General features: G+C 40.1%; 1 long non-coding RNA gene and 1 pseudogene across 1 annotated transcript in view; one reads left to right on the plus strand and one right to left on the minus strand.

Moving 5' to 3' along the window:
* LOC115892943 overlaps nucleotides 1-15226 on the minus strand; it is a 44921-nt gene that overhangs the window by 21015 nt on the left and 8680 nt on the right. The window contains exon 3 of the long non-coding RNA XR_004052900.1: nucleotides 400-513. This is a non-coding gene — a long non-coding RNA (uncharacterized LOC115892943). The remainder of the gene's footprint in view (nucleotides 1-399; nucleotides 514-15226) is intronic.
* Nucleotides 6109-8124, plus strand: LOC104663665 (annotated as a pseudogene).

Here is a 15226-nt window from a genome sequence, read left to right on the forward strand (position 1 = left end):
TGGAGGACCACGGCAGACAGAATTGTCTACCACAATGAAATAGGCTCATACGCTCAACTCAGATCTACAGGTGAGATTTTGTCACATCTAATTATGACATAGCAATGGCAAAAACTAGCTATGCCCTCGATCAGTGATCCCCAGCCTTTTTAGCACCAAGGACCAGTTTCGTGAAAGGCAGTTTTTCCATGGCCAGGAGGCGGAGGGGATAGTTTCAGGACAAAACTGTTCCACCTCAAATCATCAGGCATTAACTAGAATCTCATAAGAAGCACACCACCTAGATCCCTCGCACGTGCAGTTCACCATAGGGTTCGTGCTCTTATGAGAATCTAATGCCGCTGCCGATCTCACAGGAGGCGGAGCTCAGGCAGTAATGCTCATTTACTTGCCACTCACCTCCTGCTGTGCAGCTCAGTTAGGAACAGGCCACAGACGAATACCGGTCCATGCTCCAGGGGTTCGGGACCTCTGTCCTGGGTGACTATTTGTTCCAAGCCGTATTTCATAAAACTAAAAATGTAGTGTAATAAATATTAGACACATGCTTGGCTTTAATAAGTGAATGTGGCGGTTTCTAGAATTTAAATATATACGCTTAGGGAAAGGCAAGATAGTAGGTATGTGAGTTGAATCTGGAAAGAAAGACTCTTCAGCTGTGTAGTACCTATTTTTTAAGCCGTTGTTCCAAATTTGCCAGGAAAAATCTTCACCTTCACACTCAAGTAATTAGTACCACATTTAGCATGGAGTATACTTTGTCACAAGGATATGATAAAATTCTTTTATAAGAATTTACTCTTTGCTAAATACATGTGATGAAGTAAAAAACATCTTAAATCAACAAATATCTAATAAGAATATTATGAGGAAGGCACAGTGCCCAGTACAAAATATACCATAACTTAAACTATAAATTTAACTTTCTTAAGAATAACGACTACTTTAAAAATTTCCTTCCTTAGCAAGTCAGTGCAAGCAAACTGTTCATGGATTCCACTGGAATACTGCCCTTTAATACTTTCTCTTCAATTTAATCTTATTTGGAGGTTCTGTTTACACACTGAAAGAGAAAATTGAGGCAACAATTCCAATTTTAAAACATGTGTTCCTAAACTGCCTGGATCAACATCTGAGTTTGCACCATCCCTGTGTGCTCAGGCTCCAAGTCTCTTGTCCTTGGGGGATGGACAGATACACCTTGACTTGTGATGGGGTTATGTCACAATAAACTAATCATAAATCGAAAATATCTTAAGTTTAAAATGCATTTAATACACCAAATCTACAGAATATCGTGGCTTAGCCTAACCTTCTTGAAACATGCTCAGAATACTTACATCAGCCTACAGATGGGCAACATTACCTAACACAAAGCCTATTTTATAAGGTGTGGAATATCTCATGTAATTTTTTGAATACTATACTGAAAGTAAAAACCAGGATGACTGTATGGGCACTCCAATTAGAGTTTCTACTGAATGCTTTTCACTTTTGCACCATCATAAAGTCAAAAAAGCGTAAGTGGAACCATTGTTAGGTTGGGGACCATTTCTAATCCTCAGCTCATGCTGCAATAACAAAATACCATAGACTGAGTGGCCCAACAACGGACATTTATTTCCACAGTTATGGAGGCCAGAAGTCTTCATGCACCAGCATGGTTGGAGCTAGATTCCTCTTTCTGGCTTGCAGATGGCCGCCTTCTCCCTGTGTCCTCACAATGGCAGAAAGAGAGACACACAGCAAGCTCTCTGGTGCCACTTCTTTTAACAGTACTAATCCCATCGTGAGGCCATGGCCTCATGACCTCATCTAAACTTAATTATCTCCCAAAGGCCGCATCTCCAAATACGATGACATTGGGGGTTAAGGCTTCAAAATATGAATTTTACAGGGACATAATTCAGTCCATAGCATGGAATATGCAGGACCTAGGCAAAAAAGGGCCTCAGGGTGATGGACCTATTCTGGCAAACTGGATCAAACTCAGCCCTTTAGTCATCCTGCAGCGTTCCTGGTGGCTTCTTCCAGACACCCCAGGCTATGGGGAGAAGAGTGAATATGATTACTGCTGAAAGCTCATTTCTCAGGTTCTCTAAATACGGGTTCAATGTGCAACCCTCAAAGGGAATTTTCTACCCAAAACTATAGCTTTGCAGCTAAACGATTATATTCTTGAAATGATGCCTAGGGAGACTGAGTTTTCTTAAATAACAAATCTAAGGAGAAACCAAATGCCTAGCTAGCAAGACAACTTTCTTGCCTAATTTTACTTTTTAAAGTATTTTTTACTTTCTTGAAATAGAAATAAATAGGGTGAAGTTCTATATGCCAGGGAAAAGATTCACTTACTGATTCTTGAACTAAAATATCACTGTGCTGAAAAGAGAAGTAGATGATGAGTATATATATGACAATCACTTTCATGAAAACTCAGTTCTAGAAAGACACTAAATTTCATTTATTGTTTGTCTAAAAAGAAAGCACATGCATAGTAATTAACGGACAAGATGGTCAAAAAGTAACTGTTCTAGTGCTTTATTCTGGATAAATGCAGTGTAATTATGATTCTTGTGAATTTCAGTAAAGTATGATTTAATACTATAGCAAGGGTGCCATTAAAGTGTGGGTATTAACTTTCCAATAATTTCTAGAAATTGAAATGGAATGTGTTTGGCAATAACATGACATTTTGACACCAATGAAAATATTTTATGTAGTTACGTAAGTGATAAAAATAAATGCTTTATAAAAATTTATCCAGAAGGACTTATAACTAGGAAAAACAATCATAATTAACAAGATTTTGTGAAGCGTGCAGCAGCCAAAGAAAACTTTTAGACCAGCTGAAGGTGATGAGGTCATTTCTGGTCCTAAGTTCATAGAATGTGACCACCTGTAGAGATTTTTTTAAAAGCACTTAAAAGAATTAATTTTCCAAATATGGAGAAACTGAGAGAGTCTCCGTCTTTTATGTGACTTTCTATTGTGCCAATGTAATGGAATCAAATACACACTTCAGCTTTTTAAGCAGCTGTTCCTATGGTGCAGGAGTAAATGTGTAAACTCTACCAGTACCAGCTGGAAAAAAAGAACATGAATCTATTATTTCCGAATGTATTATGAAGCCTAGATTTTGTTTCCAGGATAGAATGTGTCCAAAGCAACCAAATTAAGAGGAGGATTGTGAAATTATCCAGTGGATAAGGAACAATCTTGACATTTCAACTGGCTGACACAAACCAAGCTATATGGGCAGGCGACCCTGCCTCTTGTTGCATTAACTGTGCAGAGTCCACCACAATACTGAAGAGATTCTTTTTACTATTTTTAACTGAGATCATTACAGCACAAGACTCTTAACCACAGTAACATCAAAAGAACAAGAAGCAATTTTATCAAGTATATGTCTTTTTCAAAATGAACATTACTGATCTCTAAATTCATAATGTCTACTTAGGATTTCTAAGTCAAATGATAATAACTATGATGATAGTAATAATAATAGAAGATATTTCACTAAAACATGCATATCTTTTGACTCTACCTTTAAATATAATTTTAATAAAATTCTATTTGTAAGTATTACCAAATAAAGACAAAAAAGTTTTAGTGTATGATGGTGTTTTTCAAAATAAAATTTATCTTTTAGACAAGATTTAGGTTCACAGGGCCGGGCGCGGTGGCTCAAGCCTGTAATCCCAGCACTTTGGGAGGCCGAGACGGGCGGATCACGAGGTCAGGAGATCGAGACCATCCTGGCTAACACGGTGAAACCCCGTCTCTACTAAATGCAAAAAAAAAAAAAAAAACTAGCCGGGCGAGGTGGCGGGCGCCTGTAGTCCCAGCTACTCAGGAGGCTGAGGCAGGAGAATGGCGTAAACCCGGGAGGCGGAGCTTGCAGTGAGCTGAGATCCGGCCACTGCACTCCAGACCGGGTGACAGAGCAAGACTCCGTCTCAAAAAAAAAAAAAAAAAAAAAAAGATTTAGGTTCACAGCAAAATTGAGTACAAAGTACAGAGAGTTCCCATCTATACCCTGCACCCCCTGACACACACATGTAAACAACTATCAGTATCCTGCAAGGAAGTGGTACATTTGTTACAATCAACAAACCTACATTTATACATGTTTATCATCCAAAATCCATAGCTTACTAGAGTTCATTCTTGATGTTGTATATTCTATGGCTTTGAGCATGTATCCACCATTATAGTATCATAAACAATAGTTTCACTGTTGTAAAAAATCCTCCATGTTCCATCTACTTATCTCTCATTCCTCCTCAACCCCTGGCAAGTACGGTTCTTTTTATTGTATCTACAGTTTTGCATTTTCCAGAATGTCATATAGTTAGAATCATACAGTATATAGCCTTTTAAGATTGGCTTCTTTCACTTAGCAATATGCATTTAAGTTTTCCCCATGTCTTTTCGTGGCTTCATTTTAGTTTTGAATAATCTTTTGTTTTCTGGATGTACCACAATTTATTTACCCATTCACCCAGAGAAAGACATTGTGATTGCTTCTAAATTTTGGCAATTATAAACAAAGCTGTTATAAATATCAGTGTGCAGGTTTTTGTGTAGACACAGGTTTTCAACACATTTGAGTAAATACCAAAGAGCACTATTGTTGGAGTATATGGTAAAAGTATGTTTAGTTTTTGTAAGAAATTGCCCAGCTGTCTTCCAAAGTAGCTGTACCATTTTGCATTCCCATCAGCAATGAATGAGAGTTCCTATTGTTGCACATTCTCATCAGCATTTGTTGTCAGTGTTTTAGATTTTGGCCATTATAATAAGTGTGTAACAATATCTCATTGTGGCATTAATTTGCAATTTCCTAATGCCATATCATTTTCAGGATCCTTACACATGCATATTTGCCATCCACATGTCTTCTTTGGTGAGGTGTCTGTCCAGGTCCTTTGCTTATTTTTTAGTGGGGTTGTTCCTTTGGTCCTTTGCCTGATTTTTAGTGGGGCTGTTGCTTTTCTTATTGTTGAATTCTAATACTTTGCGTATTTCGGATAGCTGTCCTTTATCAGATATGTCTTTTGAAAATGTTTTCTCCTACTCTATGTCACAGTGTTTTAAGTGTTGGTCAACCTTAAGCCTTTATAGAAACAAAAAAATTTGAACAAATTATACGGTTGTAAAGCTTTAGAACCATTCTTGAAGATGCATTTAAAATGATCTATCGGCTAGGTGCAATGGCTCAAGCCTGTAATGTTAGCACTTTTGGAGGCCAAGACGGGAGAATTGCATGAGCCCAGGAGTTTGAAATCAGCTTGGGCAACATAGGGAGACTCAATTTCTACAAAAAAATTAAAAAGTTAACCAGGTGCAGTGGCACATGCCAGTAGTCTCAGCTACTTGGGAGGCTGAGATGTGAGGATCGCTTGAGCCCAGGGGGTCAAGGCTGGAGTGAACCATGATGGCATCACTGCACTCCAGCCTAGGTGACAGAAGGAGACCCCACCTCAGAAGAAAAAGTAGAAATAATGAAAAAAATTATCTATCTTAGATTATTGTTTCAGTAACTACTGTGAAAGTTGTCAGAATCAAAATGGAGTCACTAATGTTAAACACACACACACACACACACACAAATCTGACATACCAAAACCAGACAAGAATACAATAAAAAAAAGAAAACTACAGGCCAATATCCTTGATGAACATAGATGCAAAAATCCTCAATGGAATATTAGCAAACTGAATGTAACAACACATTACAAAGGTCATTCACCATGATCAAGTGGGATTCATCCCGGGCATACAAGGATGGTTCAGCATGTACAAATCAATAACAAGTGTGATACATCATGTCAACAGAACCAAGAACAAAAGCCATGTAATCATTTCAATAGATGCTGAAAAAGCATTCAATAAAATTCAACGTTCCCTTATGATAAAAAATGCTCAACACATTGTGGGTAAAAATACACACAAACTGGGTATATATGACAAACCCACAGCTAACATCATACTCAACGAGGAAAAGCTGAAAGCCTTTCCTTTAAGAAGTAGAACAAGCCCCCTCACTCAGCACCGACAGCCTGTGTCAGCGTGCGCAAGCCCTGCCACCACCCTGCAGAAATGCTTCAATTACCTGCAGTCTTTCGTCAGATGAGACCAGTGCCGAGGGTCCTGGTTCCTCATCTCACTCGGGTTTATGCCAAAGATGTAAAATTTTTGGTGCAGATGCCTGAGTCTTAATGCTTCAAGGTGTAGACCTTTTACCCACTGCTGTAGCCATTACAATGGCGCCAAAGGGAAAAACAGTGATTATTGAGCAGAACTGGGGAAGTTCCAAAGTAACAAAAGATGGTATGACTGTTGCAAAGTCCTTTGACTTAAAGGATAAATATAAAAATATAGGAGCTAAACTTGTTCAAGATGTTGCCAATAATACAAATGAAGAGGCTGGGGATGGCACTACCACTGTGACTGTTGCCAAGGAAGGCTTCAAGAAGTTTAGCAAAGGTGCTAATCCAGTGGAAATCAAGAGAAGTGTGATGTTAGCTGTTGATGCTGTAATTGCTGAACTTAAAAAGCAGTCTAAACCTGTGACCACCCCTGAAGAAATTGCTCAGGTTGCTACAATGTCTGCAAATGGAGACAAAGAAATTGGCAACCTAATTTCTGATGCAATGAAAAAGGTCAAAAGAAAGGGTTTCATCACATTAAAGATGGAAAAACACTACGGATGAATTACACATTATTGAAGGCATGAGGCCAGGTGCGGTGGCTCACGCCTGTAATCCCAGCACTTTGGGAGGTGGAGGCGGGCAGATCACGAGGTCAGGAGATTGAGACCACCCTGGCTAACACGGTGAAACCCCGTCTCTACTAAAAATACAAACAATTAGCCGGATGTGGTGGCATGTGCCTGTAGTCCCAGCTACTTGTCAGGCTGAGGCAGGAGAATCGCTTGAACCCAGGAGGCAGAGGTTGCAATGAGCTGAGATTGTGCCACTGCACTCCAGCATGGGTGACAGAGTGAGACTCCATCTTAAAAAAAAAAAAAGAAAAAAGAAATTATTGAAGGCATGAAAGTTTGAGGATATATTTCTCCATACTTTATTAATACATCAAAAGGTCAGAAATGTGAATTCCAGGATGCTTATGTTCTATTGAGTGAAAAGAAAATTTCTAGTCCAGCCCATTGTACCTGCTCTTGAAATTGCCCATGCTCACCATAAGCCTTTGGTCATAATTGCTGAAAATGTTGATGGAGAAACTCTAAGCACACTCATTTTGAACAGGCTAAAAGTTGGTCTTCAGGTTGTAGCAGTCAAAGCTCCAAGGTTTGGTGACAGTAGAAAGAACCAGTTCAATGGTATAACTATTGCTACTGGTGGTGCAGTGTTTGAAGATGAGGAGTTGACCTTAAATCTCGAAGATGTTCAGCCTCATGACTTAGGAGAAGTTGAAGAGGTCACTGTGATCAAAGATGATCTTATGTTCTTAAAAGGAAAAGGTGACAAGGCTCAAATTGAAAAACGAATTCAAGGAATCATTGAGCAGTTGGATGTCACAACTAGTGAATATGAAAAGGAAAAATTGAACGGCTGGCAAAACTTTCAGATAGAGGAGCTGTGCTGACGGTTAGTGGGACAAGTAATGTTGAAGTGAATGAAAAGAAAGACAGAGTTACAGATGCCCTTAATGCTACAAGAGCTGTTGTGGAAGAAGGCATTGTTCTGGGAAGGGGTTGTACCCTACTTTGGTGCATTGGTGCCTTGGACTCATTGACTCCAGCTAATGAAGATCAAAAAATTGGTACAGAAATTATTAAGAGAACACTCAAAATTCCTGAAATGACCATTGCTAAAAATGCAGGTGTTGAAGGATCTTTGATAGTTGAGAAAATTATGTAGTTCTCAGAAGTTGGTTATGATGCCATGGTCAGAAATTTTGTGAATATGGTGGAAAAAGGAATTGTTGAGCCAACAAAGGTTGTGAGAAGTGCTTTATTGGATGCTGCTGGGGTAGCCTCTCTGTTAACTACAGCAGAAGTTGTAGTCACAGAAATTCCTAAAAAAAGAGAAGCACCCTGTAATGGGTGCAATGGGCAGAATGGGAGGTGTTATGGGAGATGGCAAGTTCTAATTATTAGAATAGTGCTTTACTTTAATTAATGAACTATTGCAGGAAGTCCAAGGCAGTGTTCCTCACCAATAACTTCAGAGAAGCTGGAGAAAATGACTGAAGAAAAGGCTAGCTGATGTTCAGGAAATCACTATAACAATCAGCTACTGGTTTCAAGTGACAAATATATAATGTTTGACTGCTGTCATTGTCTATGCCTACAGTTAATTTATTTGTATTTTTGGGTAAAAAGACATTTATATATTCCTAACACTGGGTGCAAAAGCCATGTACCAATGTACTGCTTTCAACTTAAATCACTGAGGCATTTTTAACACTATTCTGTTAAAATCAGGATTTTAGGGCTTGCCACCACCAAAGGAGAATTTAGGCAACCTTTCTGTGGAGAGTAAGAATAATTGTGTACAAAGTAGAGAAATATCCAATTATGTGACAACCTTAGTGTAATAAAAATTTGCTTAAAGTTTAAAAAAAAAAACAAAAAGAACTGGAACAAGACAAAGATGTCCGCACTCGCCATTCCTATTCAACACAGTACTGGAATTCCTAGCCAGTACAATTAGAAAAGAGAAATAAATTAAGGGCATCCAAATCAGAAAGGAAGAAGTCAAATTATCCTTGTTCACAGACAACATGAGTATATAATTAGAAAACCCTAAAGACTCCACAAAAAAATGTTGGAACTGATAAATGAATTCAGTTGGAACTGAAAAATGAATTCTAAGTAAAGTTGCAGGCTACAAAATAATCATACAAAAATCAATAGTATTCACATACACTAACAGCACATGCTCTGAAAAAGAAATCAAGAAGGCAAACTCATTTACAATAGCTACATGAATTATAAAATACCTAGAATACATTTAACCAAATAAGTGAAAGATCTATCTTAGAAAAGCTATAACACACTGATGAAAGAAATTGAAGAGGACATTTTAACAATGGAAAGGGTTCATGACCAGCCTAGCCAACATGGTGAAACTGTGTCTCTACTAAAAAAAAAAGGACAAAACGCTTGAACCTGGGAGGCAGAGGTTGCAGTGAGCTGAGATTCCACCATCACACTCTAGCCTGGCTGACAGAGTGAGACTCCATATAAAAAAAAAAAGGAAAGATATTGTATGCTCATGGATTAGAATTAATATTGTCAAAATGTCAATACTACCCAGAGCAATCTACAGATTTAATGAAATTCCTATCAAAATACCAATGACATTCTTCACAGAAATGGAAAAAACAGTCCCCAAATTTACATGAAACTCAAAAGACTCTGAATAGCCAAAGGAATCCTGAGCAAAATGAACAAAAGCTGGAGGCATCACACTACATGACTTCAAAACACATTATAAACCAATGGTAACCAAAGTAGCATGGTACTTGGGGAAAAATAGACACATAAGGCTAGGTGCAGTGGCTCACGACTGTATTCTCAGCACTTTGGGAGGCTGAGGTGGGAAGATCACTTGAGGCCAGGAGTTTGAGACCCGTCTTAGCAACATACTGAGACCCTATGTCTACAAAAAAGAAAAAAAAAATGGCTGGGCATGGTGGCATGCATTAGTTGTCCCTAGCTGCTCAGGAGGCTGAGGCTGGAGGATTGCTTGAGCCTAAGGAGTTAAAGGCTGCAGTGAGCTATGATCACGCCACTGCACTCTAGTGTGGGTGACAGAGTGTGATCCTGTCAGAAAGAAAAAAAGACAGAGAGAGAGAGAGAGAGAGATGAGGGAGGGAGGGAGGGAGGGAAGGAAGGAAGGAAGGAAGGAAGGAAGGAAGGAAGGGACAGACACATAGAACAATGCAACAGAATAGAGAACCCAGAAATAAATCCATGTATTCACAATCAACTCATTTCTACAAAGGTGCCAAGAACAAACATTGGGAAAAAGACAGTCTCTTCAACAAACAGTGCTGAAAAACTAGATAACCCTATGCAGAAGAATGAAACTAGACCCCTATCTCTAAGTATATAGAAAAAGCAAATGAAAATGGATCAACAACTTAAATCCAAAACTTTAAACTATGAAACTACTAGAAGAAAACAATGGGGAAATGCTCCAGGACATTAGTCTGGGCAAAGGTTCTTGAGTAAGATCTCAAAAGCACAGGCTACAAAAGCAAAAATAGACAAATAGGATTACATCAAGTGAAAAAGGCTTTGCACAGCAGTGACAATCAACAAAGAGAAGAGACAGCCCATCTACTGGGAGAAATTATTTGCAAATTATCCAACTGACAAGGAATTAATTACCAGAATATATGAGGAGCTCAAACAACTCAACAGCAGAAAAACAAACAATCCAATTAAAAATGAGAAAAATATCTGAGTAGATATTTTTCAAAAGAAGACAAACAAATGGCCAACAGGTATAAAATAAAATGCTCAACATCACTAATCATGGAAAAAAGCAAATCAAAACCACAATGAGATATCCTCTCACCCTAGTTAAAATGGCTTTTATTAAAAAGACAAAGAGGCCGGGTGTGGTGGCTCAAGCCTGTAATCCCAGCACGTTGGGAGGCTGAGGTGGGTGGATCACCTAAGGTCAGGAGGAGTTTGAAACCAGCATGGCTAACATGATGAAACCCTGTCTCTACTAAATATACAAAAAGTAGCTGGGCATAGTGGTGGGTGCCTGTAATCCCATCTACTCTGGAGGCTGAGGTGGGAGAATCGCTTGAACCTGGGAGGCGGAGGTTGCGGTGAGCCGAGGTCGTGCCACTGTACTCCAGGCTGAGTGACAGAGTGAGACTCCATCTCAAAAGAAAAAAAAGACAAAGAATAATGAGTGCTGGCAAGGATGTGGAGAAAGGGGAACCCTCATACACTGTTGGTGGGAATGTAAATTAGTACAGTCACTATGGAGAACAGTTTAGAGGTTCCTCAGAAAACTAAAAATAGAGCTACCATAGAAGACAGCAATCCCACTACTGGGTATATACCAAAAAAACCAACATATCAAAGAAATATCTGTGCTCACATGTTTGTTGTAGCATTATTCATGATAGCCAAAATATGGAATCAACCTAAGTACCTATCAATGCATGAAGCAACTGTGGTATATATATACAATAGAATATTATTCAGGCACAGAAAAGAATGAAATCCTGTCATTTGCAGCAACATGGGCAGAACTGGGGGTCACTATGTTATGTGAAATAAGCCAGGCACAGAAAGACACATATTGCATGTTCTCATTCATATGTGGGAGCTAAAAAAGTGGATCTCATGGAGGTAGAGAGGAGAAGAATGGTTACCAGAGACTGAGAAGGATGGGGGAAGAGGGAATAAAGAGAGGTTGACTAACGGGCACAAAAATATCGTTAGATAGAAGATATAATACATAGTGTTTGGTAAGTCAGTAAGGTTGTTAGGGAAGCAGGAGCCTAGGAGAGCCAGGATGACACCATTTTAAGTTCCACTTCATTTTGAGACTAACCAGGCACATTCCTTGCCAGCCATGACCCATGGTCATAAGATGTTTACAGTTGAGGAAAACTTACAAGGACGCACTCCTACGACAGCAGAAAGTCTAGATGTCCCAATACTCATAACAATATATGATTTCAAAATAATTATAGTTATGCTTTACTTACACACTAAAATGTCAAGAATCATTTTCCTTAAATCAGCAGTATAATAAATTTTGTCATGCTGTCTGCTCACCCACATGTAGGCACAGCTTAGTTTGGCCTTTACATAGACAAGACCCCTATATAAGAAAAACTTCAAGACAGTACATTCCTCTGCTTGCTTTCTGAGGATGCCCTACTCTATAATGAAGTAGCTTTCAATAAACTATATCTTCTCACTGTACAGCCTTAGACTGGTGCTACATTTGTTACTGATTTTCGTAGCTAAGGATAATCATTTCAAAACATTTACATAATCTTCTTCATTTTTACTTTAAAAACTTTTATTCTTTCTTTCTCTCCCTGAATACATACAGTTTACTGCGGTATGCAAATTCACGTAGCAATGCTCTATTCCCAAATAAGCATTGTTTTCTTTTAGAAAGCCTAGAAACTTTCTGTTTGTTATTTACGTTAACAACACAAACCAACTTGAAATTAACTGGACTCCCTACAGAATCCTGATATATCTAAGAAAGACTTGGAATCTAGTCAAGGTCGGTACTACCCCTGAATATCGTGAAGAGAGCTGCAACTCATAGTTTCTATTAAAATGCAACCAGGTGCTAAATGTTTCTTACTACAAAAAAAAGGAGGGATATTCTCTCTCACACTGAAAGAGGCTTGGACCAAAGCCTTCTGAAAAGCAGAAATATCCCTTATTACGTTATGTTATTATGTTACTAGACTCTATTACTTCTAAGAAACATTAATTCTCACTAGAAAGATGAAAGTAAAATGACTGACTGAGCACATGCTCCTACCATCATAGCACCAAAAACCACAAGCAAGGATGGAACCAAATGCCCTCTAAATAATTCATTTGAAACATCTCTTCAATAAGAAGTCATGACTGTAACATACTAGAAAATGCAGGGAATCCACATGTACCAGAGAGGGTTCCATTGCATACAACAGAATCTAGGCTAGTTAGTTTAATCTAAAGGGAATTTATTACAGCAGAGTTCCCCAACCCCAAGGCCATGGACTGGTACCTCCTGTCAGATCAGCGGCGGCATTAGATTCTCATAGAAGCGCAAACCCTATTGTGAACTGCACAGGTGAGGGATCTAGGTTGTGCACTCCTTATGAGAAACTCATGCCTGATGATCTGTCACTCAAATCACTCCCTAATGGGATCCTCTAGTTGCAGGAAAACAAGCTCTGGGCTCCCACTGATTCTACATTATGGTGAGGTAATAAATATTATATATTACAATATAATAAATGAAGTGCACAATGAATGTAATGTGGCCGGGCGTGGTGGCTCACACCTGTAATCCCAGCACTTTGGGAGGCCGAGGCAGGCAGATCACTTGAGGTCAGGAGTTCGAGACCAGCCCAGCCAACATAGTGAAACCCCACCTCTACTAAAAACACAAAAATTTGCCAGGCATGGTGGTGCGTGCCTGTAGTCTCAGCTGCTTGGGAGGCTGAGGCAGGAGAATCGCTTGAACTGGGAGGCAGATGTTGCAGTGAGCTGAGATCACGCCACTGCACTCCAGCCTGGATGACAGAGCCAGACTCCATCTCAAAAATAAATAATAAATAAATAAATAAGTAAAATTAATTAAATAAATGTAACGGGCTTGAATCATCACAAAATCCACCCCCCTCCCCACGGTCTGTGGGAAAACTGTCTTCCACAAACCAGTCCCTGATGCCAAAAAGGTTGGGGGCCGCTATATTACAGCAAAGCCAAAGGGTCTCACAATCACTGAGAGGTATAAAGAAGACTTACTTTGGGCTATACTTTCAAGAACATCTCCTAAAGCCACGCTGCAGAACTGAGCTTCTGGCCCTGCTGGAGTCAGGAAACTGTGGAATCAGGAATCAGCTGCTGCACTACAAGCTCCAGACCAAAGCCACTTACACCACCCGCCATCCACAGCTGCAAAATGAAGGAGCTGCGTGCAGGGAATTCTCCTAATTGGATCTTGCCTCAGATTTCCTTTTGAATACAAATTTAAATTTCTCATACCAGAAACAGAGCTCGGTCACCCTTGACACAATTTTCAGTTCTACAACACACCTGAATGGCTCAGCCAGTGGCCAGTGACAACAACTTAAGAGACATCCCTCCCACCTAGCTGACTGGGCCCCTGTTCTCCCATTGTTTCCTTTAAATGGACTGTTCAGACATCAGTTTGTGAACTTAAAGTGGCCAAACCCCATTTCCTTATGTATATGGCTGGTAACCACATGCTTCTCTCTTTTGCCTGACTCTTCATTCTGGCTTCACATGACCCAGGGATGGAAGAACCCTCGTGACTCACTACACCCTCCTTACCCAGGTTTTCTATGTAAAAATCTTTGAACTTGTTTCTTATTGTGGTGGTGTATTAAACTTGTGCATTCCAGGGCTGGGCATGGTGGCTCATGCCTATAATCCCAGCACTTTGGGAGGTGAGTGGATCACTTCAGGTCAAGAGTTCGAAAGCAGCCTGGCCAACATGGTGAAACCCCATCTCTACCAAAAATACAAAAATTAGCCGGGCCTGGTGGCGGGTGTTAGTTGGGAGACTGAGACACGAGAATCACTTGAACCTGGGAGGTGGAGGTTGCAGTGAGCTGAGATCATGCCACTGTACTCCAGCCTGGGTGACAAAGAGAGGCTCTATCTAAAAAAATAAATAAATAAATAAAGATGAATTTGTGCCTTCCATCTGAAGAAGTAGGAACTGCCCTGGGCTGGGATATTTCTGGAATGCAGGGGAGAACGTAAGGTCGGTCTCCCAGTGCCAGAGCCATAGCCAGGCAGATGTAAACTGGACATAGGTCAGACATGAGCCACCAAGGCATCTGCCAGTACAAACAAGCTTCCTCTGTAAGGGATTCCCTGGTCAAGGGTCAGACAGCCAGGCATTAGGCTATTTGCCCAGTAAAAGAATTATCCTGAGAAAGGCACACTGTAAACACCACATCTGGCTCCCTCCATTTCTGGTTAGGGCAGGGTTGCTAGCCACTCTGGTACCAGAACCCCAGTTTAGCTTGGAGTTTTCAAAGCAGTATGCCCTGCCTCTCAACACTCATGAAGCCAGAGACCCAGCAGTGAGGAGTCTCAACACCACAGCTCTTTCAGAAAAACCAACTCTGTCAGCAGAAATAGTGGAGGCAAAAGAAGTCAGCCTCTACCTGCAGTGTTCCGCCTCTGCCTTCCAAAACCCATGTGGCTGTAAAGGATAGGTGGGACCCTAAATCCCATCTAAAAGCAGAGCTTCAAGGGCATGTCAAAAATGTAGTTTTCCAGCCTCAGTAATTCCAGCAGGCATATGTAGAAGGAAGGTAGAAAAGATACTGAGTGAGGTAGAAAAGAGTAGAAAGGACATGACTATCAGAGGAAAGCGAGGAGTGATTCCAGGAGAACTCCAAGTGTCAGGGCCTGTGGACACCAGGGGCTCGAGGTAGTCTTGGAGTAACCACCAGGGTGACTGTCTCCATCAACATTAGAGTGGTAGGTAGGCTGCCCGAA

The sequence above is a fragment of the Rhinopithecus roxellana genome, chromosome 13 (assembly GCF_007565055.1).
Source record: "Rhinopithecus roxellana isolate Shanxi Qingling chromosome 13, ASM756505v1, whole genome shotgun sequence".
Lineage (NCBI taxonomy): Eukaryota > Metazoa > Chordata > Mammalia > Primates > Cercopithecidae > Rhinopithecus > Rhinopithecus roxellana.